The sequence below is a fragment of the Amblyomma maculatum genome, chromosome 11 (genome assembly GCF_055883805.1).
Source record: "Amblyomma maculatum isolate TAMU_Amacu chromosome 11, ASM5588380v1, whole genome shotgun sequence".
In the NCBI taxonomy this organism is placed as follows: Eukaryota; Metazoa; Arthropoda; class Arachnida; order Ixodida; family Ixodidae; genus Amblyomma; species Amblyomma maculatum.
In genome coordinates, this window is record NC_139354.1 from 78,880,188 (window position 1) to 78,907,099 (window position 26,912).

Below are 26,912 nucleotides of genomic sequence, written 5' to 3' on the forward strand. Positions count from 1 at the left end.
CATGCCATGCCGGAGGTCTACTCATTCATGGCCCTTTGTTTACCCATGCAACCTCTGAAGTCCTTTTGTGCATAGAAATTCCTGCTGCGGCAGAATTTCTACATGCATAGCTTTTTTTTGAATCGTGGATTTAACTTTTTAGCATCGACAGCATGTAATGACGAAGTTGTTTGGGTAAACAAAAGGCAACCCATATGTAAATAGCGTAAAAGAAAGGCTCCATGCAAATCGAAAAAGGAAGATTTAAAGAACACTTTTTATTGGCGATGGTTAATAAACATTTGAAAAAGACCAAAGCTCTTCAAATACAATAAGCAGTCCTTTTCTTCAAAATTATTCAGCTTGCGAGACTTTACAGTAATTAATTCTGGCTTTCAGCTTCTAGGCCGCGTTCAAATGTTACTTCCTTGCTCGTTGTACCAGCAATCCGATTCCTTCGCAGTCCGAAGCCATCGCTGGACCGCTGTAGTCACGAACCTCACAGGCAGGACCCACTCTAGGGCATGCTGTCCTTCCTTACGCACCCTAGAAATTAAACGAAAGAAAACGATAACCTTTCATTCTTTATTCACAGGACCAATGATTTTCAAGCGTGTTAACAGCGTCACCAAGGCCACTATTACAAGGAACTGCAATGCAATCTAAGCTGAATTTCGGTGTTTTATTTTGCGGACTATATCTGAAGTGAGCTGAAATATGTGTTGTACTATTTTACGCATATACTAAGCTTCCCAGAAGATTTGATGCAAGGGCTAAAATACAAAAATTGACAGGCAGGCGAAGAAAATCAAGTATATTACCAGCAACTACCTTGACCGCTAAAGAAAAGGTTCTGTTACTATTTTAATTTCAGCGTATTTACCCATATTGAGATTAGAATATAACTGGGAGTTGATGGCGAAGATCACCTCCAATTATCCCCCCTCTAGATTACACAAATCAAATCTTTATACCAACGAGGTCTTCAAGAGATAGAACTACTGAAAGAAAAAGCTACCAATAGGGGCTGTAGTTTGTGAGCTGTATTACGTGAGTACTACGAAAAAAGTCTACTGTGGTTGCGTTGTAACTTGCACTGTATACATGGCGTAGTTATCGGTTTTGATTAAAACTATTTTGTGTAGGTTAGCAAATGTAGTTGTCCTCCAGATACGTTATCAATAGTAAATGAGTGAATATAAAAATGAATTACAGACCTGTGTGTAAGTCTTATTGGAAAGCATGTATCGACACTACCGTCCACACTGGCAGTTCGAGCATGTTTGTTTATAAAATGTTTATATGCGGTTCTCAGGGCTTATTAGCAGTATATATTACACCTAGACACATGAAATGATCAATAGAATATAATGAAAATATAAATAATATCAGCATCATGAGGAGCACGCTTATTTTTCGACCGAAGGATAACGGCAGTTGTTTTAATTTTGTTAATCTTCATGTGTTTCGATGAGAACAATTGTTGTAGTTTAGCTATGGTGTGATTACAATCAGAGATAAGTTTATGCATGTTACTAACAGAAAACAATATGCGACTATCATCTGCATATATAATAATTATTGCGTTCTGAATAATATTAACAACGTCCTTAATTAAAGTTTAAATGACAGGGGACCCAATTTGCTGCCCTGTAAAACACCACATAGCTGGACATCACTCGTGGGCGCGAGTTGGTTTTTGTGAGTACTTGAAATACATTTGATAAATGTAATTCTACTAACTCTAAACCGCACCCTCCTATAACATTAACGGCCATCTTCTGCAGCAAAACATCGTGATTCACCATATCGAAAGCCTTGAGAAATCGACAAATAGGCCAACAACTACTGGTTTGTTTTTGAAAATTGCTAAACTATATTATTTGGTGAAGCAGAGCTAATTCAGTAGATTTCTTCTTTCAGATCCCAAACTGGTGGTTCATTAATAAATTGCAGCTGTCAACAAAATTTAAGATGCTATAGTGTATTGTTTTTAAAAGGATTTAAAAGTATAAGAAACATAGACACGCAAGGTAACAGCATTTCGTTTCGACTTTCATGTTAAAGAGCGTACTAACTTCGCAATTTTCATTTTCATCGGAAATGTCACTAACGTCAACCATTTAATTAAAATACAGGCATGAACTGGTTTTATGACATCTGCGACTTATTTTACCGGTTTTATTTGAATGTCGTTGTTAGTCCTACTGCTACTGTTCCTTAAAATCACGATTGGCAAATTTACTTACTTTACTGTGGCCGACTGTAAAATTAAGGATTTGTCATCGCTCAAGTTGATATAACGATATGAATTTGATGAACGTCTTGTTTTACTCATATTTTAAAGGAACTATTGAAAGTGTCACCCTTTTCTGTCTCAAGCAAATATTTTTTATGAATAGTTTGGATATGCAGCTCAGTCGGTTGTCAGGACGCAGGTTCAAGTTTAATTTGTGTTAAAGTAACCCAGCGGAAGCCGTTTTTACATCCAAATTTTTTCGTTAGTTGGTTCAGATACCGTTTAAAAACGCTTATGCCATCAGGATTGTAGGTGTAAACATTCTTTATATAGCCTATCTTTTACTGTCCTTCGTTGATACAGTTCATATGCGACCCACGGTTTTAGAATTTTCCTATTTCGTTAGCGTCTTCTAAGTGGAAAGGGAACATTGCACATTCGTTTGAAATATTTTAAAAGATATTGTAGGAATTTTCCGCCTCATGCACAATCAGGATAGGCATCAGTCTACTTAAAGCACCTCATTTCTAAGCGCCTTACGAGCCGTGTCAGTTGATGCAAGCTTTCAGCAGGCGAAAGGCTTAGAGGGCTGGTATACCGTCATGAGAAACAACACGGGAAGACGGTCAGTAATGCAACCGTATAGAGCACCAGCTTTCACAAGTTCTGACGGGCAATTCGTTAATATTGCCGCGGATGGTTGACAATGATATTTGTTGTTTATAGACAGCCCCCGGCATGCAACCTAATCACTGGGATTCTAGCGCATAGATCAGTATTGTATTTTTGTTTCTTCATTCTCGTTAACGCGAGATACTGCTTTATCTTAAGTTGAGGACAACCCAGAGGACTATGGAACGCAAAATGGTAGGGGGAACATTAAGAGATAGGAAGCATGCAGAGTGGGTCAGAGAAATAACTCAAGTTACCGACATTCTAGTGGAAATTAAGAAGAAGAAATGGGCATGGGCGGGACATGTAGTGCGAAGAGAGGATAACCGATGGCCGCTTAGGGTAACAAACTGGATTCCAAGAGAAGGAAAGCGTAGCAGGGGGCGGCAGAAAGTTAGGTGGGCGGATGAGGTTAATAAGTTCGCTGGGGTCAAGTGGATGCAGCTAGCCCAGGACCGGGTTAAGTGGAGAAATATGGGAGAGGCCTTCGCCCTGCAGTGGGTATAGTCAGGCTGATGATGATGATGACTGCTTTATCACTTTGGTTATGGCGCAAAGTGCGCTGATATGCATCTCGAGGAATGCGGCCACTCGTCTCAGTTGCTACAATGTTCCAGATTAAGCTCGTCCCCATTTGCGGCTTTATCTAGTTGTTCCTTGCCGCTTTTGAATTGAGCGTTTGTAGGTGAGACGGGGCAGTAATTCTATGGCAAGCGAGCACGATTGCTGCTATCAGCGCCGCCGAATTGTGCAGGTATTTTCAGAGACCAAGTCAGCCCAATAAAGAGTTATTTATTTATTTAATTATTACAACCTCAAAGGCCCCATTGAAGGGGCATAACATGAGGGAGTGGGTTACAGGGCATAATATTGCTTCGATTGATGTTTTGGATACTGATCGGGCAGTATGGAGCACAACGTCGGCACGCAAATCATTCCAGTCTTTCTTTGTGCGCATAAAAAATGCATACATATGAGCAGATGTACGGGCTTGCGGAGGATGGGTAGTCTTTCCGCGGTTCGTGCGGCTGGAGGTGCGCTATGCAGGGACAATAACAGATTCGTGCGGAACATGACAATATATTTTAGTCAATAGATAGTCTAGCGATGCTATACGGTTAGCTAAATCTGAGAGATGAGCATTGTATTTTAGTTTGGTGACACTTACATGATAAGGATAGCCAGAGAAAATGAATCTAGCGGCGCGGTTTTTTATTGCTGCTAGTGTGTTAGAAAGATTAGTATGATTATTGTATCAAATAGCGCGTGCATACTCTAGTTTGCGCCGTACAAATGTTACATAAAGTAGTGATTTTAACGATGATGGTGCTAGGCGTAGTGTTCTCAGAACATACCCCCGAAATCTATTTCCTTCTTTAGAAATTTGTGTTACGTGGTATGTCCGCTTAAGATCCTGTTTTAAATGAGGTCCAAAGTATTTATATGTGATGAGAGCTGCGACTTGTGAGTTAGCAATTAAGTACTTTGAAGATGGTTCAATGGGACGCCTGTGAAATTGAAGTAAAGAGGTTTTCAATATGTTAAGAGACAGTAGCCATTTATTGCACCAAGTTAAAATGCGATATATGTTGAATTGAAGAACCTGACGATCACTATGAGTGATTATAGGGCGTAAAACAACACAATCGTCAGCAAATATGCCTGTTTTAAACCATACGTCAGTTGGCATGTCGTTTATATAGATAAGAAAAAGCAGGGGCCCTAGAACTGTGCCCTGCGATACCTCAGATATAACAGAGGAGTGAGACAATGAGCATTTATTAGCGAGAACACACTATGGCCGGTTAGTTAGAAAGTTATGAAGACAGTCAAGAACCAAGGAATTGAGTATAAGACGTGAAAGTTAAAAAAGGCCATTTGCGGGGCAGTTTCAAATGCCCTTTCGAAATGTAAGAAGAGGGCACGCACTAAAATGTTGTGATCAATATTGGAGCTTAGATCAATATTAAAAAAAGCTGAGTATCGCAAGAAAAGCCCTTTATAAAACCCTCTAGGTTAGCGTGAAAGAAATGAAACGAAACAAGAAATTTCATGATATGAGAAAAGAATAAATGTTCCATTAGTTTAGATGGAACGCTAGTAATGGATATTGAACGGTAATCATGACGGGAAGATGGAGGCCTTTTTTGTGATAGTGGAATGACTTTGCCCACTTTCCTGTCGTGCGGTAGAATGCCCGAAGAAAGCGATTGCTGAAAGTTTTGGGATAATAGGATAATTGTGGCATATTTCGTATTTCAATGCCTTTGATTTATTGCCAATACCTGGTGATGAGGTTAGCTTCAAAGAATCGATTATATTAGCAATACCGTGGGGTTCGAATGAGATATCAGGAAGAGCTGGGAAATAAAAGGGCGGAAAATCAGACAGGTCCCCATCTGGATCGCGAGTGAACGCAGAACTAAAGGTGCGATTAATTACTTCACCAACATCAAGGTCTGCAACTGAAATCATGTCATCATCACTAAGTATCATTCGGTTCCTGCAACTCTAGAATTGACGAGGGTTCGTGCATAGCATTTCTAGCAGTGTCGTATTCAAAAATAATTGCTTAGCTTCAAAGACATGGGCGCTAGATAGTTGTTCGGCTTCGTAATACTGCTGCCATGTATTAGAGTTGTTATTTCATCTCGCTGTTTGAAAGAGCGTTTTCTTCTTGTTATTGATGAATTTTATGTTGGTGGACTGAAGTACAGGAATGCGGTTTCTAAAGGTTATGAGCTAGCGTTGCAGACCACCAGTCGTGGCTTACGTTTACCAATCATAACCTGAAAAGCTGTCTTTGAACGCGTCTGCACGGGATTTCACAAGACAACCATCCCTTAGCCTATTCATCCCGCTCCTTAATTAACACACAGAAGCTGTACGCACAGATTGAAAACCAGGAAGTAGCTCATGGCTTCATAAAATTGAAAGACTACATACTCTGGCGACCAGTAGTAACAGTGGCGTTCGACTACAGACCTGTTGAATGAATTTTCAAAAGGCCGCTTTGTGGCAGCCCTCTACGCCTTCAGCGCATGCGGCTTGTGTTTCAGAATCGCAATCAGCGTAAAGTACAAACAAGAAAAAAATTCGCTTTGGCTGACACCCTGTCGCGCTTTCCTTATAAAGCAGCCCGTGGCCGAAACAGAGCAATTTAAAGTCAGCTTTCTTTCTTCGCCACCTATGTAAGATCAACAGCTCTTGAGTATAAAATATGCAGCCATTAACGACGCGCTCAATGACCAAGTTTTGCCGTTATGTCTGCACTGAGTGGCCACTAAGCAACCAGCCACTGTCGGATTCCTTAAATACCTACTGGAGCAGCTACTGTGATAAGTTGCACGTCGAAGATGGGCTGCTTCTTAGAAAGAACAGACTTATCATTCTTTCCAGCCATGCGCGGAGAAGTCCAGGAACTGCGCCACGCTGCATATTGTGGCAAAGACAAAATGAGCGCGAGAGCCAGACAGGGAATTTCCTTGCAAAACATGAGCGCTGACATAGTAATTGTAAAAGTCATTCCTCGTATGCAATAGGTATAGAAAGAGAAAATGGAAAACTACCCATGCTTAGCAACGAGTTACCGAATTCGCCGCGGCAAATTCTGAGAAGTGACCTTTTCCACCACGAATGCAATGAATAACTTATACTAGTAGATTTGTGCTCTTTTTTCGAGGTTCTCAATCTTAATTGGACCACTGCTACTGCTGTTATCGAGGCAAGAGCAGAAATCGCAATTCTTGGCATCCCAGGCACGATATGGAATTATAACGGCCCTCCCTTCAGCAGTGCAAGCTTTCAATTCTTTGCAAGTCGGTTAACCATCAAACATATCACGTTGAGCCCGTACTACCCCCGGGGAAACCGGCTGGCAGAACACGCCGTTCAAGAAGATAAAAAGCTGCTCAATAAATGTTCGTTTCCCTCACTTGAAGTTTACAGTTCCTTGTTGGATTGGAGGGACACTCTGAGAGAGGAACGTCTGCAGTCCTCAGCTCAAAGACTAATGGTGCATCACACGAGTATACAACTTCTGGTCCTAAAATGCCATTTGGTGAGAAAGCCGGATCCCCCTAACGTGGTACAACAGCGACTACAAGAAATAGCAAACAAACAGCGTAGGAACACTAGACCGGCATGCAGTCTAGCAGAACTTCCCAGTGGAAACCGGGTGTCTGTGTACGACACACACAGCAGACCATGGGCTCCGGCCATAGTGATTGGCGCTGCCACGTCATGGGATCGTACGTCGTGGCTGCAGAGAGTGGACAGCGGTTACGCAGCACGAGAGAGAATCTAGCCACACAAGCCGCGGAGCAGGCCTCTGGATTTAAATAGGAGCCCCCAGGGCCTGTTTATTCAAGTAGCCAGCCTATGGAGATACTTTATGGCATCCTTCGGAGAAGTGAACGCATAGTACTAGAGCCGTTGCATTACCCACTGCTAGAACGTAAAACGTAGTGAAGCAAGCCTACTTTGCAGAAGTTCATAATATTCCTGTATATTTTGTTCCTGCTCCGTCTTTTTTTCTTTCCAAAGAAGGGAAGATGTGAAAGAGCGGAATGCCATGTCTGTGATAACTGCGTATGTTTTCAGCGCTGACCGCGTATCGCACGCGTCCTTAGTTGAATATAGTGTAAAGAAGACGAAGAAGAAACAACGCTGCGGCATCGCCATCACCATCGCTGGTTTCCGGTGCCCATCTCTCTCGCGCTGAAGCTGTGCCCTGCGGCTGGTATTCCGATCCTGCTGTGTCCGAATTACTGCCAGCGCTAGACGTTCCAATCAACTATTAAATCCACATTTCACTTGGTGGAGGCCAAGCTGATGTTCCCTGTACCCATCTCGCCCTGGAACTTCGCAGCAGAACGTTGATACCCCAATGACGGAGCCTACTTCATCGCACCTGCCTTCGTCAGTCACCTGCACAGGTGCCCTTCGTCAAAGGGACCCCGCTACCTTCAGTGGAAGCAGCGATGACGACGTCGACGATTGGCGGTCCACTTACGGACGAGTCAGCCGTCACAATAACTGGGGCGCCAATCGTAAGCTGAATAATGTCATCTTTTACTTGAGCGACGTCGATAATCTGTGGTTTTGAAACCACGAGTCGGACTTTACCACCTGGGCGAATTTCAAGACCAAATTTTTCTGATGTCTTTGGCCTCCCCACCGTCCGAAAACTCCGCGCGGAACAGCGTCTTCGATCGCGACTAGAGCTGCCCGGTGAAACGTTCACCAGTTACATTGAGGACATTGTTGATTTGTGTCACCGCGTTGACTCGACCATGACCGAGGCCGTTAAGATACGTCATGTCCTCACAGGAATTGATGACGGCGCTTTCAGCATGCTCATCGCCAAAGGCCCCACTACGGTCAAGGAAATCTACGACCTCTGTCAAAGCTACGACGAGATCCGCAAGGAGCGTGTTTTGATTCGCCCGCCTCATGCATCATTCGCTGGACTAGCCGCGGAGAGGGAGTCATCTAGCCTCTCTGAAGACATCAAGGCTTTTGTACGTCAGGAGGTCGCGCGACAACTGTCTCTGCAGCCATATATTAAGGAGTCGACACCAACTGGCCTTGTTCCAGAGCTTCGCCGCGCAATCCAGCAACATATATCTGAAGTCGTCCCTAATCCTCCTCAATCAGCTCCAGTCGCACCCTCAATGCCGTTCCTCACGCCCACAATTCCATCGCCCGGCGTTGCGCGACTGAGCTACGCTCCAGCATTTGCGCCGGCTCCTCAGGTATTGCGTCGCACGTATGCCGAAGTTACTTCAAGTCCACCTCCTGAGCCAGCATATACCAATGCTTCGCCCCCTATCCGTTCGGCACCAATAGCTTTTGCTCCCTCCTTGCGTCAGACACTATCTCCATGGCGCACGTCAGACAACAGGCCTATTTGCTACCAGTGCGGCATCCCTGGACACACTACACGCTACTGCCGGCGCCGAATAAATATGGCCTTTGCTGCACGGCCTGCGCCACCTTATCTGTCCCCCCACCCATGGGGTTCTCCAACAGCACCAACCGATCCTCCGGACTTCCTGCCGCGTCGTTCGCCATCACCACGTCGCCGCTTCATTTCGCCAATGCGCCGACGACTCGCAACTCAGCCGGAAAACTAACCGCCGAAGTTCGCGAGGCACCAACTGCGTATTCGACAAAATTTCAAAGTCCTCGTCTTACTCCTGCGAATGTTACTGCTGTCATCTGTGAAGGTGTTTATACTCTGGCGCTCGTCGACACCGGTGCCGCTGTATCAGTTATCAGCCAAACACTCTGCCGCTTCCTCCGAAAAGTGACTACGCCCCTCGAGGGACTATCGCTTCGTACCGCATCCGCTCACAGTATACAGCCGACAGCTGTCTGCATTGCTTGCGTCGTCATTGCTGCAGCCTTGTACATCATCGAATTCGTCGTTCTCCCCACATGTTCTCATGACGTCATTCTCGGCTGGGATTTCCTGTCCCAGCATCATGCTATCATTGACTGAGGCAATCCTTAAGTATAGCTCATTGAACCAAGTGATGCACCGTCTGATGCCCTGCTCCACGGGTCGTGTCCTCGTTTTGCGGCCAAACTCCTCGTAGCTCATGACAACCATCCCACCCGTTAGCGCTGTTCTGGTTCCCCTCACTGCCCCTTTTACCACCGCCGCGACAGTCCTCTTCGTGCCCTCTAACGTTGTCGGCCGCCGCCGCCACTTACCGCTGCCGTTTGCCGTCCTTGACATGAACAAGGGCGCTTGCACACTTCTGGTAGCCAATCATCTTGCGTCTCCCGTTATGTTGATCGAAGGGGAGTGCCTCGGCCGCATCGAGCCCGTCGACCTTCTGTTCGCCTTTGATGATTTGTCATTCCCTGTTTGCCAAGTTGACGCCTTGACTCCAACTCGTGTGGCTTCAGATCCGCTACAGCGGGACCTTTTTGACCATTTTGTGGACAGCGCTCTAGAGCTGCACCACCGCGAGCAACTTCTTGACCTTCTACACCAATTCCGCTCCTCCTTCGACATCCCGCAATCTTCCTTGGGCCGCACGACGACTGTTTCTTAGCTAATTGACACTGGCGCTCACCCACCTCTCCATCAGCGGCCGTATCGGGTGTCCCCGACTGAGCGCCGCGTTATTGCCCAACAAGTCGATGACATGCTGCAACGCGGAGTAATTAGAGAATCCTGTAGTCCATGGTCATCTCCTGTGGTCCTAGTTAAGAAGAACGATGGCTCCATACGATTTTGTGTTGATTATCGCCGCCTCAACAAAATTACTCGTCGTGATGTGTATCCCCTCCCACGAATCGACGATGCCCTAGACTGCTTGCAAGGCTCAGAATTCTTTTCCTCACTCGATTTGCGCTCTGGATATTGGCAGGTGCCCATGGCAGAGGAGCATCGCGCTAAGACCGCCTTTATTATTCCAGACGGACTATACGAATTTAATGTTATGCCGTTCGGACTCTGTAACGCCCCAGCCACATTTGAAAGAATGATGGACACTGTACTGCGTGGCCTGAAATGGAACATCTGTTCATGATACCTCGATGATATCGTCCTCTTTTCAAACGACTTCTCTACCCACCTGACTCGACTTCGCCAGGTCTTCACTTGCCTAACCCGCGCCGGTATTAAACTGAACCTCAAAAAGTGCCGCTTCGGTGCTCGCCAGCTCACAATGCTCGGACATGTGTGCAAAAATGGAGTTCTGCCTGATCCTGAGAAGCTCCGCGCCGTTGCTGACTTTCCGAAACCGACCACTTTGAAGCAGCTTCGACGCTTCGTGGGCCTCTGCTCGTACTTTCGTAGTTTTGTTCGCAATTTCGCAACCATCATAGCCCCCCTTACACAGCTCTTTAAAGGCATCCCTAACCTCTCCTCTTGGTCGCCAGCCTGCGATGATGCATTCGCGACACTGCGCAATGTTTTGACGTCACCGCCAATCCTTCGCCATTACGACCCTACTGCACCTACAGAACTTTACACCGATGCCAGTGGTGTCAGCCTCGGCGCCGTCCTCGCCCAGCGCAAGCCTGGCTTCTCCGAATACGTTGTCGCCTACACAAGTCGTGCTCTTACCAAAGCCGAGTCCATATACTCCGTTACCGAAAAGGAGTGCTTAGCGATCATGTGGGCTATAACGAAGTTCCGCCCTTACTTATATGGCAACTCCTTCGAGGTAGTTACAGATCATCACGCTCTCTGCTGGCTCGCGTCTCTCAAGGATCCGTCTAGCCGTCTCGGGCGCTGGGCTCTCAGGCTTCAGGAATACGACATCCGTGTGGTGTACCGCTCTGGCTGCAAGCACTCTGACGCCGATGCTCTGTATCGATCACCGGTGCGTTCGCCTAACTCATCATCCCCTCCTCAAGCCTCCTTGTCAGCCCTTGCCATTGAGGATATGCCTTTCGAGCAACGACCAGATCCTTGGGTTTCTAACCTGTTAGATGACCTTGGCACTACTTCCGCGGCTATGATTCATCGGGCACTCCGCCGACAGGCCTCCCATTTTACCCTTCGGGACGGCCTCCTCTACCAAAAGAACTACAACACAGACGGCAGAAAATGGCTTCTTGTCATTCCGCGCCACCTCCGTTCCGAGGTTTGTGCCCACCATCACACTGACCCGCAAAGCGCTCATGCCGGCGTCCTGAAAACCTATGATCGAATTCGTTAGAGGTATTACTGGCGGATAATGTACAATTTCGTAAGTCGTTACATTCGCTCTTGTACCGCCTGTCAACAACTCAAGATTTCTCGCCACCCCGCTGGTCCTCTCCAGCCTTTACCGTGTCCAGCTCGCCCGTTTGATCGCGTGGGAAAGATTTCTATGGTCCACTACCATGCAGAGTCGCCAGTAATCGATGGGTCATCTCCGCCGTCGACCACCTGACCCGTTATGCGGAGACTGCTGCGCTTCCCGCGGCGACAGCCCGAGAGGAAGCCCATTTTCTTCTGCACCACTTCATTCTTCGACACGGCGCCCCTCGCGAGCTACTCAGTGATAGAGGTCGTGTCTTTCTTTCCGAAGTAGTCCAAGAGCTCCTGTCGTCTTGCAAGTCGATACATCGGACTACAACCGCGTACCACCCGCAAACCAATGGCCTCACGGAGCGTTTCAACCGTACGCTTGGGGACATGCTCGCAATGTATGTTACATCTGAATCTGGGAGGTCCAACTGGGACCAGGTACTGCCACGGCCGTGAACCATCTTGTACTCTGGACACAATTTTGCCATACCATCCAGATGCCTCTAAGTACAGTGCTTTTTCCGATATTGTACAGAAGGCTGAGGAATGCCGTCAGCTAACTCGCATGTTTACCTCCAACACTCAAGGCTATCGCAAAGATCAGCATGATAGCGATACTCCTGCTCCGACGTTCCTGGCTGACAACTTCGTTTGGCTATGCGTTCCTGCCACCAGCAAACTAGAAACGAAATACCACGGACGTTATCGCGTCTTGGAACGCACATCCCCTGTTAACTACATCATCGAGCCAGTCACCCCTTCTTCCGACCACCACCGCCGCGGCCGTGCGGTTGTCCATGTTAGCCGCCTCAAGCCGTATTACAACCCTCTGGTTGTCTCTTCGCCGTGAGTCGCCAGGATGGCGACTTCTTCACGCGGGGGAAATGTAAAGAAGACGAAGAAGAAACAACGCTGCGGCATCGCCATCATCATCGCTGGTCTCCGGCGCCCATCTCTCTCGCGCTGAAGCTGTGCCCTGCGGCTGGTATTCCTATCCTGCTGTGCCCGAATTACTGCCAGCGCTAGACGTTCTAATCAACTATTAAATCCACATTTCAATAGGAATAAATGACTTTTTGTTCTATGCCGCTTGTCTGTTTGACAGATCCTGCCTTCGGCCCGACAGACCCGAAAAGCAACGCTTCCAGACATCCGTGAAAATGTCCTACACGCACTGGGCATTCCTCCGGCACCGGCTCCAACATTCTCACCCCAAGTACCCAAAGCGATGAACAACGCTGCTGCTTTACGACATTCTATGTTCCAACGAGACCTTTCAAGACGCCCCCGCGATGCGAAGATGCTGGTACTGAACAGAAACCTTTAGTCCCCACCCGACTAGCCTGCGAAACTCCGTCAAGTCCCTGGAAGCGTGACGCCTGGAGGACTGTGAACAACCGCCTATTTTGTTTCCACTGCAGTGTGGCAGGCCACGTTGTACGTCATTGCCCATACAGACGCATCTGCCTGCGCGGCTTCGTCTCGATGCCCCACGTCAGCGTCCTGGCGAACAATCAGAAGAAATCGAGAACTACTTGCGCAGAGCAGTGGCATGACGATAGCCTCAATAATGATGCGACTAGATTTCAGACTACACTTCAGGCTGAAACCGCCGCACATCAAATTGAAAATGGTGTGCCCTGCCGGCGACCTCAACACACAAAGGATCTGAGATCGGACACCAAGGACCACACGCAATGCAGACACGAACACATGACCTGGAAGTGTATATTGACGGTCACATAGTTACTGTCTTAGTGGACACCGGAGCTGACTGTTCTATCAATAGTGGACCATTCGCCACCTGAGGTCAAGAAAGGGACCACCACTTGGGATGACTCGCTTAATACGCCACTGGAGCGATGCACCGCAATGTTTACAGTAAATAGGCGTACTTACCTTACCAACATTCTGAACGAATATTAGGCCATCATCAACCTCCGACTTAAGCTCATAGAGCTCTCAGTGGACAAAACCATACCTGCTACAACTTCGACGCATCACGTCGCTCCCAACTTCCTCGACGGAGAATTCGCCGTCCCGCCCGGATTAAGCAATATTCTCCCTGTGAATAAAAACGAAATTAAAATCATTGAACGGGTTGTCAAATGAAACTCTCAGTTGTTACTGGATAGAAGACTTGGCATTGCAAGAGGAATTGTCCATATTCGAAATGGGCAAGCTCAGTTGCTGGTAACCAACATCGCCTAAGAAAATCGGCATGTCAAAAACAGAATAACGGTCTCGTTCTTTGACGAAATAGGAGACGTCTGAGATGTGTTTGCTATCCCCGAAGAGCCCACGAAAGACAAAGGTGACCAAGGCCACAACCAAAGGTTTGAAGCAGGCAAGATCAGCTAGGGACCATTCTTCAATATTGTGAGCACTATGTGGCGCTTCATCTTCTACACGGCTGAACGTGCTGCTTAGTCTTCATCCTGCTCCCTCTTGTAGATACCCATCGTCATCGCGGAGTGTGGTTGGCTGCAGTGTGCAACCAAGACTTCAGGTCTCCGATAAAACCTGATCCTTCAAGTCCGGCCTTCGCGTTACCCTACACGTGTTGGAGGTGCGCCTTAATTTCCCCGCTGCTTCGTCACCTGCATCCACCTGGAGCTCCGTTCTGGCCGTCGTTTGACCCCGACCACCATCGTCATGACTCGAGAGGGCCACTCCGCTATTCCGGCTTCTTCCAACTCGACCCCAGCTCCCCTTGCCACTTGGACTGTCAGTAGCTGTCAGAGCGACCCGCAGATGTTTGCCGGTCTCCGCGGCGACGACGCTGATGACTGGCTCGACAGCTACGACCGGGTAAGTGCTTTCAACCGGTGGGACGATTTTTAAACTAATAATGTGTCCTTTTATTTGCGGATGTGGCCTAATCGTGGTTCCTAAATCATGAATCGACGATTGCGGACTGGGCTACCTTTAAACAAAAGTTACACCAGATTTTTTGCGCCCCTATTGTTCGCACGGAGTCCGCCAAGAAGAAGCTAGAAGCCCGACTTCAGCGGTCCAATGAGGCCTATACCTCTTATATAGAAGATGTTTTTGCACTTTGCCGACGCATAAATGACACCATACCAGAGGCCGAGCGGGTTCGTCACGTCCTTAAAGGTATTGGGCCGCTCGCATTTAACTCCCTGGCTGTGCAGAACCCTACCACTATCGATGCCATCATATCGACCTGGCAACGCCTTGACGAACTACAGTCAATACGCCTGCAGCCTGACCCCACTTTCTTTGGTTTCACTGCCGACGCTGACCTCCGTACGCTCATTCGCGGATTAATACGTAAAGAGCTCTCGGCTCAAGGTAATTTGTGCCGCCCTGCATCTGAGCCACATCCTTCAAGTGCCGGCCTACGTAGCATTGTGAAGGAAGAGCTGGACTCAATGACCTCTTCCCCCCAACATCAGTCGCTCCTCCCATCTGTCATGTGCCAACGTACGCCCAGGTCACGTCCTTGCCGCCTGCAGTTGGAGCGCCTAAACCACCCGCGCCTACCACTGCTCATGTCGCTGCATTGGCACCACCTGCCGCGGCGCCGACATACTACCCCACCTGGCGCCCAGCCCACCCTGTTTGTTACTGCTGCGGGTACCGAGGCCATATTTCCCGATTCTGTCGTCGCAGGCTCTAAAATGAACGCCGCGGCTACAACTCATTTGTAGCAGACTACCCTCCTCGCTTCTCCGGCTCTAACCACCGTTCATTACCTGATTATCACCGGTGTTCATCACCCCCGCCAGAAATTCCCGCTCCGCCTGGTGGTTACAGGCCTTCAAGACGCCGTTCTTTTTCGCCTTTTCGCCGCTCAACCTCGCCTCTCCGCCAAGCTTCTCTGACGACCCCCTCCTATTGAAAAACTGACCACTGCAGTTTTAGGAGGGAAAACTGCATCCTCCGGAACGTCCCTGGAATATTATTTTAGTTTGGGTTGAAGGTTTATCTGTTGAGGCTTTGGTTGACACGGGCGCCTCTGTTTCTGTGATACACACTGACGTGTGCTCCCGCTTGCGAAAAGTGAAAACGCCTTACGATGGATCTGAACTCCGTGGAGCTAATGGTGAAATAATTCGGCCTTTTGCTAAGTGTACTGTGCGAGTTTTTTGTTGACGGTGTCCGCCGCCATGTTGAATTTGCCGTGATGTCACCGTGCGCTCACGCAATTATTTTAGGCTGCGATTTTCTGTCTGCCGCATCAGCCATCATTTCATGTCGTGACAGGGTCATTTACATGAACGAGAGCGATCCGTCTTCTGAACCTCCCGAGCCCCGTCATCGCCTGCTTGCCGCTACTGACTCAGTGTTGCCCCCTGAATGCGAACAACTTTTCGCGCTTACTTCTACTGACATTGATAACGGAGATGTGCTAATCGTGCCTTCTGATGGCCATCTAACCCATGGAATCGCGTTACCACCAAGTCTAGTTCGGTTTGAGCATGGCACAGCACTTGTCACTGCTGCGAACACTTCCCTAGAGCCCATTGTGCTGACTAAAGGGACATGTTTTCCTTGTGTCCTGGACATTCACCCGGTGTCCCTCACCACCCTTCCCGCCCCCTATTCCTCACCAGCAGCTTCTTCCGCAGCCCCTCTCTGTGTTCTCTTTGGCACCGTCAATCCTGAGCTTCCTGCGACTCACCGCCAAGCTTTGCAGGAATTACTTCGAATTACCTTGGGCCGAACTTCTTCTGCACAGCACCGCATTATTACAGAAGGTACTTCTATTGTTAGCCGCCGCCCTTACCGTGTTTTCTTATCAGAGCGTAAAATCATAGAATTTATTAATGTGAATGATATGCTCCGACGAGACATTATTCGGCCCTCAGCTAGCCCTGGTCACCTCCGGTCGTCTTGGTGAAAAAAAGGGGATGGGTCCGTGCGGTTTTGCGTTGATTACCGCGCACTTAACAAAGTCGCTCGCAAAGATGTTTACTCTATGCCACGAATTGACGACTCCCTCGACTGTCTTCAGGGCGCCCAATATTTCTCCACTTTAGATTTGCGTTCTGGTTCCTGGCAGATTCCGATGCACGAAGCCGACAAAGAAAAAAACCGCATTCGCTACACCCGACGAGCTTTACGAATTCAATGTCATGCCTGTTGGACTTTGTAATGCAACCGCTACGTTTGAGCGTATGATTGACACTGTTCTTGGAGGACTTAAGTGGAACACATTCTTGTGCTACCTGGACGACATAGTTATTTTGTCTGCGACGTTTTCTGATCATTTATGCCGCCTTGATCAAGTATTAACGTGCCTAGCATCCGCCTGTCTCCAGCTGAACGCCAAAACGTGTAATTTCGCCAAGAAAGAAATCAAGATCCTGGGCCCCCTCGCCCGCCGCGATGGCATTCTACCCGACCCTGACAAGATTGCTGCAGTTTTGAACTTTGCACGCCCTCACCGGACTAGCGATCTATGCAGTTTCCTTGGCCTATCTTTATACTTTCGCCTTTTTATTCGCAATATCGCTACCATTGCTGCACCGCTCCACCCCCTCCTTACCGACCGTACTACTTTCAATTGGTCCGAAGAATGCGATAAAGCTTTTCAAACCATGAAGAATGCCCTCACTTCGGACCCTGTTCTCGCTCACTTCGACGACACTGTTGCCACTATTCTCCACACCGATTCCAGCAGCCTCGGTATTGGCGCCGTACTTCTGCAACGTGATACCGCTTCTTGGGAAAAGGTAATTGCGTTTGCCAGTCGAACTCTAACACCAGCGGAACGCAACTACACCATCACTGAGCAAGAGTGCCTCGCCGTCGTTTGAAAAGTTCAGAAATTCCGCCCCTACCTCTACGGCCGCCATTTCACGATCATTACCGATCACGACGGTCTGTGTTGGTTATCAATCCTCAAAAATTGGACTGGACGCCTGAGCCGTTGGATTCTGCGTTTGCAGGAATACCACTTCGATGTCACATACAAATCGGATCGCAAACATCGAGAGGCCGATGCTCTTTCCTGTTTCCCGCTCCCAGAATCACCACCTAGTGCTTCTTCGCGCCTTCCTGCGTGCACCCTCGACGTCCCAATGTCGTCCAGAGCTCCAAACATCACCTGTGCTACTCCTGCCGCTGCTCCAGATCACTTCGTCATTATTTCACACCAGCGAGCAGATCCCTACTATCATTCCCTAATCGACCTTCTCACCGGTGCTTCTCACCCCCCTACCGCTAGGATGCGCAGGCAACTCCAAAAATTCAAACTTTACAATGGCGTGCTCTCCCGTTATATTTATTGCTCTGAAGACACCCGTTGGGTCCCCGTTATTCCGAGAGTGCTTCGCACCCGTATCCTGGCGGCTTTCCACGATGATGCTACAGCCGGTCACTTAGGCTTTCATAAAACTTACCATCGCGTGAAACCCGTTTCTTCTGGCCAGGCCTCGCCTCAAGCGTGGCAAAATATGTCGCCTCTTGTCTGCAATGCCAGCGCCGCAAACGACCGACTTCTATTCCTGCTGGCCTACTACAGCCGCTACCTTGCCCTGCTACTCCTTTTGCCGTTGTTGGCATAGACTTATACGGGCCACTTCCATTGTCCGCACGAGGTAATCGCTGGATCGCCACCGCCGTCGACCACTTAACACGCTACGCTGATACCGCTGCCCTGCCTAATGGCTCAGCACATGATGTCGCGACCTTCTTTTTGAAATCGCTCGTACTGCGCCATGGGGCCCATCAAGTGCTTCTCAGCGACCGTGGTCGGACATTTCTGTCCACGATTGTAGGCGAAGTTCTTGAGGCCTCAACCACACATCACAAATTGACCTCCAGCTATCACCCGCAGACCAATGGGTTGACTAAGCGGTTCCATCGCCGGCTTTCTGACATGTTGTCTAGGTACAGCCTCGTCCACTTCTAGCTGTAACACGCTCACCGCCTTCAAAGCGCTATTGCGTTCGACCCGGCCACACAATAAAGCTAAGTGGCGGGCCATGTGAAGCAGCACATCCGGGTCCCTGTGGGCCTGAATCGATTTTCATCGATATGTGGCTGTTTCGTACGTAATGTTGATTTGAAAGCAGTGTCTGTGTTAGAGCTAGAATTGGACGACCCTGTACGTCTACCAGGACCACCGAAACTGGGACGTAATACTTCCTTTTGTTACGTTCACCTACAATACGGCTGTACAGCGGACCACAGGTTACACCCCGTTTTTCCTTTTTTACGGCCGTTCTCCCGCTACCCTTCTAGATGCCTCTTTCCTTTCTACACTTGCCAGTTCCTCATCCTCTCTTCCTGACCTGTTTCTTTCCCGAGTGGGCAAATCTCGCCGGCTTGCTCGCGTCAACACGGAAGCTAGCCAGGAAGACCGCAAGTGCCGCTATAATGCAACCCATCGCCAAGTTTGGTTCCGTCCCGGCGACGAGGTGTTACTCTGGACCCCATTACGCACTCCTGGCCTTTGTGCCAAGTTCCAGCACCGTTACATTGGCCCTTACACAGTTCTTGCAAAAACCTCCCCGGTCAACTATCGCGTCTCCCCTGTTTACCCCCCTCCGGACAGTCGTTACCGTGGCACTGAAGTTGTCCACGTTTCACGCATGAAGCCTTTTATTCGGCGCAATCCTGCGGAAATAGTTTGAGCACTGTGTGGCGCTTCATCTTCCACTCGGCTGCACGTGCTGCTTCATCTTCATCCCGCTCCCTCTTGTAGATACCCATCGTCATCGCGGAGTGTGGTTGGCTGCAGTGTGCACCAAGGCTTCAGGTCTCCAATAAAACCTGATCTTTCAAGTCCGACCTTCGCGTTAGCTTACAATAATACAGCGAATGCTTTTGTTCCTCTCCGAAAGTGCAACAGACTCCTCCTCTGGAGTTTGTCGGATGAGCACGCCATTGATGAACATGCCAGCCCTCTGCGCCAAAGCCCCTGACGTGTATTCTTACTAGAACGCCAGGCCATTCTCGATTCAGAAACTAAAACGCTCGCGACGACGGTTATCAGCCATCAAAGCGCTTCTTGGCGGCGGCAGTCGTTTTGGTAAAGTAAAAGACGGCAGCCTTCGCTTCTGCCTCTATTGCATCACTTGACTAGCGCAACAGAAAAAGACGTCTACCTCCTTCCCCGCATCGACGACACACTAGAACGGCTAGCAACTATAAATATTTTATATAGATGGACCTGAAGAGGGGACTATTGGAAATTGAGGTCGGCGAAAGTGGTCGCGAGAAGACTGCAGTCGTCACAGCAGATGGCCTACTTTCGCATTGTATAAAAATAACACAATGAACTTCCAAATTCTGCTGCCTATTTCTGAACTCGGGCTCAATTAGTTGTCGTCGAAAGTTAGCTTTACTGATTGTTTCACTCCTTCCACTTCCACCAGTTACTTCACCTTCTTTCTCAGCACTTTGATCTCATTTTCTTGCACAAAAGTATTTTTTAGTGCTTCAAAAATAGACGACATATGCGCAATAGATTCTTTCATTCTCTCCACTCGTGTTATAATGGCTAGCTTTCCACGAGCAATCCGGCGGGCATCATGAGCGCGGGCGACGGCATCACTGGCGTAAATACTGGTGGAGTCTGCCGCAGGTAGTAAGGTATCGTAGGGAAGTAACGGTTGTCGGCCAAATAACATATAAAATGGAGAGTATGCAGTGGTAGAATGGGCAGATGAGTTGTAGGCAAGGTAAATGAGCGCTGCAATCCTGGTGGTCATCAGACACACACATAGACAGCGTGTCTGTGAGTGTACGCATTAGACGTTCCGCGAGGCCATTGGTCTGAGGGTGATCAGCGATGGTGAATACGTGGCGGACGCAGGAAAAAAAAAATATGTCAACTACTCACGAGGTGAAGCAGCGGCAACGGTCATTTAGTAGTTAACTAGGGGTGCCATAATGAAGAATCACGTTTTCTAGAAGGAAGTCAGCGACGTTCGCGCGCAGTTGGTCGAGATGGGTCGATGGGTTCGGTAATAGCGTACCGCGTAGCGTAATTGGTGGCGCCGGCGATTAATTTATTCAACAAGGCGGAACTTGAGAAGAACTCAAGAATGTCAACGCTTACACTGGAAAACGGGTCAGTTGGTATGTGGATTGGTTGCAAATGACCTGAAGTCAAAATTGTGGGTTGCTTCCGAAGCTGACAGAGTTCACATGCGGCAATGTACTGCTGTACGGAGTAATGGAGTTCCGGCTAGTAGAATCGTCGATACAGGCTGTCGTATGTGCGAGTGACACCTAGTTGGCGAGCCGTGTGATCATCATGGAACTGTCATCGATGGTAGAACGCAAATCTTGTGGGACGAACACCAAACATTCTGCGCCACGTGGTTACATATTACGTCCGCATAAGGTGTTCTCTTGGAGCACAAATAAGGCGAGGAATGAATCAGGGCGGTCAGAGGTATGACGGAGAATAAGGGAATACAGCAAAGGATCCAAGCGGTGTTCGTCGGCAATGCTAGAAAAGGCCGATTCATACAAGACACACACATCATCGTCATAGTCGGTAGGACTATAGTAGACAAGCAGTCTGCATCTTGGTGAAGCCGGCCGGACTTGTAGACGACTTAAAAGGTATATTCTTGGAGTCTTAGCGCCAGCGTCCCGAATGGCCAGTTGTATCTTTGAGGGTAGAAACGCAGCACAAGGCATGATGGTCTGTTATACCACTTAAAGGGCGGCCAAACAAGTAAGGGCGTAATTTTGTAATAGCCCAAATAAGCGCCAGGTCCTCTCGCTTTGTGTTAGAATAATTTTGTTCGAGAATGGACAGGAGTCGGCTGGCATACGCCATCACCCTTGTGCGAGTATAGCTCCAATGCCATGGCCACTTGCGTCGATACAGTGTTTAGTATTGGCGGATGGGTTGAAATGGGCCAAGACGGATGGAGTAGTAAGTGTAGCAATAAACTCCGCGAAAGTTGCAACTTGTTGAGGCCTCCAAGCTGAAACGTCTTTCTTGAGGAGGTCAGTGAGAGGACTAGGAAGGGATGCGAAGTTCAGGAGAAATCATAGGAAATAGGAACACAAGCCAATAAAAGCTTCGAACATCGCTGGATGATCGCGGAGTGCGAAAATTTCTTACGACACAAATCTTCTCAATGTAAGGCTGAATGCCGGCAGCATTAACCAAGTGACCAAGGACTGATTTCTCGGTGACTGAAGATGCACTTCTTGGAGTTTAGTGGAAGTCCGGTGCGGCAAAAAAGCACAAGGATCGCAGAGAGGCGATGGAGTTGGCTGTGATTTGTAGGGGTGAAAACAATTACGTCAAGATAACAGAAACAAGTAGTCTACTTGAAGCCTCTGAGCAAAACGTCCATCATGCGTTCGAAGATTGTTGGGGCATTGATAAGGAAAAAAGGCATGGCTTTAAATTGATAGAGGCCGTCTGGGGGAGGGCCGCTATTTCTTCACCGTCTCTATCGTCGACAGAGATCTTCCAGTAGCGGTAACGAAGGTCGATGGACGAAAAGTAGCTGGCTACTACGCGGAAGAAGACAGCCATCGTTTTTTGGTGATCTTATTCAAATAGCGGTAGTCAACACAGAATCTCCAACTGTTATCTTTCTTCTTGACCAACACGACAGTGGATGCCCCGGGGCTACTGGGAGGCTTGTTTATGTCGTTCAGCAACAACTTCTCGACCTCCACTTGAACAATGCGTCGCTCGGCAAGCGAAATACAATAGGGCCGTCTGTGGATAGGATCGGCGTCACCGGTGTGAATGCGGTGGCTAAATGCAATTTGGCCTAATGGGCGGGTACCGAAATCAAAAAGGTCACTGTAGCTGACCAAGAGCTTCTGTATCTCTGTGGCGAATTGAGATTGGAGATCATTTGTAAACATGCTGTTAACAAGACCAGGGAGGACAATGTGGAGGACGAGAGAGGGCTCGCAATATTTCTCTTTCGCTATATTACGTACCATCATAAATGCAACAATATAAGAATTTTATGCATTCATTTGTGAAAATAAAATTGAAAAACTATTCAGAAGTTGCAAGGATTTATGCATTACTTTGATCTAAAACAATGTTTACGCTAGAACATAGGTACAGGAAACAGCGCTGGACTAGAATTTGAGGTTCACTTGAAAGAACGGATGACGAAGGAACCAAATGACATCGTATCGAACGCTCACAAGGCATAAGCGTCGTCGAGTCAGCATAGTATTAGAAGGACGCTGACAGCCAATGGCACGCAAGACCACTTATTTCCCTTATAGCCTAAATGCCCACACTGCTGCTTAACAATCTAGCCTCTTTATTGGAGAGTAATAATGACGGTGCACTAACACCCTTCTCATTGCCTTGCATCCTATTGTGATAGGCCACGACAAGCTCCCTTTCTTGTCTGATCTTTATATTCCAATTACTGAAATGTTTTCAAAATTAAAAACACCAGTGTTTACATTCTCTGAACTGACGAGGGAGCTTATTTTGGTCTGACACATTATTAATGAGTTCGCGTGCACACGTGCATGGTCACTTTAGCATCTGCTTGTTCTACCCGTAATACCACACCGCAAGAGAAAAAAGCTTGCACAATTCATGAATAGTTGGTATGCTTCAATTGCTAGCTTCCTTTTCTTTATGGTTTTGGCAATTCTTGAACACAGACCTGAATGTTTATTTGGTGCAAAGACCGCCTCCACACCATGCCATTGTGCTACCTTTTTAGTTTATGGGACTTCCCGTCAAGATAGGGCAGAACTTCGGCATTTTCTTTCTCCAGCTTAGTACCTTTCGAGCCCCTCCTATTTTTGGGTTTCATTTTCTGCAGCCACGACTCGACAACTACTTTCAGCAAGTGTGACGGATAGTTAAGACAAAAGTGTTTTTCGCAAAACCTATCATTCACTGTACAGTTGCAGATCTTTTGCATGGCATTGGTCAAGCAATGCCTGGCTCTATCTCATTTGATCAGTTTAGAGAGAAAGGGAACATACGGCGAAAGGGCTTTGTTTGCTCTAGGTTAGTAGCTGCCTCACATACGGCCTTCGTTAAACATTAGCGTTGAGTCTAGAAATTGAATCGAATTGTCACTCGGCATTTCATACATGAAATGTGAGTTGAGTTGTTTTCTGCTAGAGGTGGGATTAGCCTTGCTTATTCTGCCGGCAATCGCTCTATTGTAGCGTTACCTATGTGTAAAAAGTCCTAATATCTGTTAAATCTGCCCCACTATGCGCACACGCAGTTATAATAGTACATATTTCATTCGAGCAGTTACCCCCTTTATGTACACATTCACTCACAGTATAACATAGTCCACTCCAGAAGACACCATATATGCACACATTCACTCACAGTAAAACACAGTGCATTCTAGCTGCCACCCATTCACTAACAGTATAACATAGCACACTCCAGACATCACCACCTACGCACACATTCACTCACAGTAGAGAATAGTCCATTTCAGCTGTCACCTAGAGTACTCTAGAGTCAAGATCAGTGTTTTGTAGAAACTGTAAAAGAAGGCTTGAAGCCTCCCTTCTGCATGTCTGGATTCCACTCGAGACGACAATGTCCTGAAGTTCACTGGAAAGGGCTCCTGCCTGGAATGAAGCGAGAATCGCACATCTTTCCGCAATGCTCTCTGGACAGCACACTATACACTGTTCTATATCCCCGTACACACCACATCTAGAGAATAAGAGGCGATGCCATATTCGTCTTATGCATCCAGGCAGAAGTACCAGCTGAGTACGTGCGAATTTGATGCAGTAGAGTGGCCCGATGTCTTCTCAGACCCTTGGAGACACATGGCTTTTTGGGCGCGCTCCACAAGGTACTAAAATGGTTGATTACCGTTTCTCTGAAGAGTTTGTTTATCTTGAGGTACTTTTCTTGGCGCATATGGGCGAGACTGTCTGCCACCTCGTTGCCTCCGGCACCTATGTGCGAGGTCATCCATTGAAGATGTAAATTAAAGCATCTGCTATGCAGATTCTGCACCAAACCTAGGGAGCTTATAGACAAGGCATCAATTGGGAAACGAACCCGGGCTCTAACCTTTGAAGGGCAGATTTTGAATGTGTTAGGATAAAAACAGGTGGCTTAGCTTCCGTAAAGCCACCCCAATAGCAAAACTTTCGTCCATTGTGGAAAATACGCCTTCAGTGAAGCGTGTAGTAGACCACGTTAACTTCATAGAAGGAATGTAAAAATCCGCTTACCTAGATTTTCTGGTTTTGTCTACGGAAAAATCAGTGAAAATGTTTAGATGGCAGGTATACTCTCTTTTAAATAGTTCAGATACGAGCCAACGTGTTCCCGCTAAAGGAGAACTACGCTTAGCACTCACATGGGGAATCTTGACCTTACAGTCAAAGGCCGTAAATGACAAGTTGATTTCAACCATTTCTTTTGCCTTCGAACATTAGTGCCTATAGAAGTGAGAGTATATCTTGTGGATTCGCTGCAGAAAGGATAACTCAACTCAACGTACGTGAAAGTCCGTACACGTGCACAATAATTACGCACATTGAACACATCACTAACGATTCTTGACAGCAAGTCACTAGGTGTTTGCTTCAGAATGATTAAAAATCAACATTATCTGAACACTCGAAGAACACGCTAGTCAGATAAGTTGCAATGAAGAGATTTATCAAAACTGGTCAAGACAACTTGTCAAGAAAGGAGCAACAATGACACCTATGCAAAATACCTTTCTTTTGCACATGCATTTCCCTTGAAAGTGCAATGTAGTCGAAGAAATGAATGGCCAAAAGCTCAATTAAGGAATATAGACTCAATCTACTCGAGTTCTGAAACGAGCCAGTTTTGATTGAGCTCGCGCACTGTGCAAAGCTGCTCACTATGGAGAATTGAGTAGAAGAGCTAAACCTTGTTCACCACAAGTCTGTCCCGCTCCGCTGTATCGACTGCCTTCTCTAACCTCGGCAGTTTTAAATAATTTAGCAGTAGTATATCTTACTATTTCAATAGCGGTAGAACTTCGTCGCTACGAAGTTCTTGCCTCAGCCGCTGTCTTTAGAAAATTCGCCTTCGAAGACCACTCGAACCTGCCCTCGGTATTGTAACAAGCTAAGTCCAGTTTCTAAAGTGTTTGACCATTTATTCGTTTGCCATTTTCTTTCTATGCCAGATACAGCCTCGTATTTTAAGAGGCAATTGACCGCTCCAGAGGGCCATCTTGACAGTACTTCGGTTGGAGCCTTGTTTGAAATTCTTCGGGCGCATGCCAACGTTTCTTGGTTTGAAACCCGAGGTGGTAACTTCAATTTCGGGCCTTCTTTAGGAGAGAATCAGTATCCTGAGGGACTGCAATGTCGTTCAGGTATGTTACGGTGCTGTTGTCCCCAAGCCTTCCTTTCCTTTTCGGAGAGCCGCCGTCTAATGTCGTTCCCATACCACTCTGTAACTGCATCGCCAGTCTGCGCAGCTCCTGTAGGCACCATGGATCGTTTGAGCCATATGCCATTTCAAGGCACAAAACATGTACCAGTCGCCTAGAAATCTCACTTACCTCTACCACTCAGACTTTTAAACCTTGCCACTCCGCTTTTAAATGGCTCGCCGAAGGTGCAAGGAACCCAAGGGACGCGGCGATCTTCGGTGGGCATGAACGGTTTTTTATGCAATGAGGCAAGTAAAGGGCATGGTAAGTTCGAGCGCGACGAGGCTGACAACCATTTGGCTCTCTGAAGAAGGAACACAAAGAACGTTGAGCACTGAAGTAATGAACTTTAGCAAGGTGACCATTTCGGATAACTGGTGCGAATATAACATATTAAACCTGCGAAATACAGAAACACGAGTAGAGTACACGAGACAGTGCTAGACTGAGGTTACTTGAAGAAATTCCGGGCTAGGAGCGAAATGAGGTAGACTTATCAAACGCTATCAAGAAGAAATGTGAGTGTAGAGTCAGCACAGCCTAGCATGGAATAGCTCAAGGTGACTATGTCGCTTATTACATACCTATGCGCATTGGTGCCTAATGATCTAACCTCTTAATTGGTGGGCAATAGTTACGGTGTATTATTGCACTTGTCAGTCAGCTGTATCCTAATGTGGTAGCCCTGGACAAGTTCCCTTTCTGCCTGCCCGTTCCTTTTTCTCTTACCGAAGTTCTTTCAGTCAATAATAGAGTTTTGACATTCTCTGCAGTGACAAGAGCGCTTGTTTTAGCCTGAGAAATGTTTGAGTGAGTTCACGTCTTCATGTGCATAATCATTTACGCATCTGCCTGTCTGAACCGTATATACTCTGCCACGAGAGAGCGGAATGTTATATGACATGAGTGAAACCACTCA

At 47.5% G+C, this 26,912-nt stretch overlaps 1 long non-coding RNA gene across 1 annotated transcript in view; it reads right to left on the minus strand.

Annotated features, from left to right (window-relative positions):
• Window positions 1–257: 257 nt before the first annotated feature.
• The window catches only part of LOC146174230 (uncharacterized), a 62,178-nt gene continuing 35,523 nt past the window's right edge, over window positions 258–26,912 (minus strand). The window contains exons 4-5 of the long non-coding RNA XR_014701929.1: window positions 13,630–13,713; window positions 258–525 (exon numbers count right to left, since the gene is read on the minus strand). This is a non-coding gene — a long non-coding RNA (uncharacterized LOC146174230). The remainder of the gene's footprint in view (window positions 526–13,629; window positions 13,714–26,912) is intronic.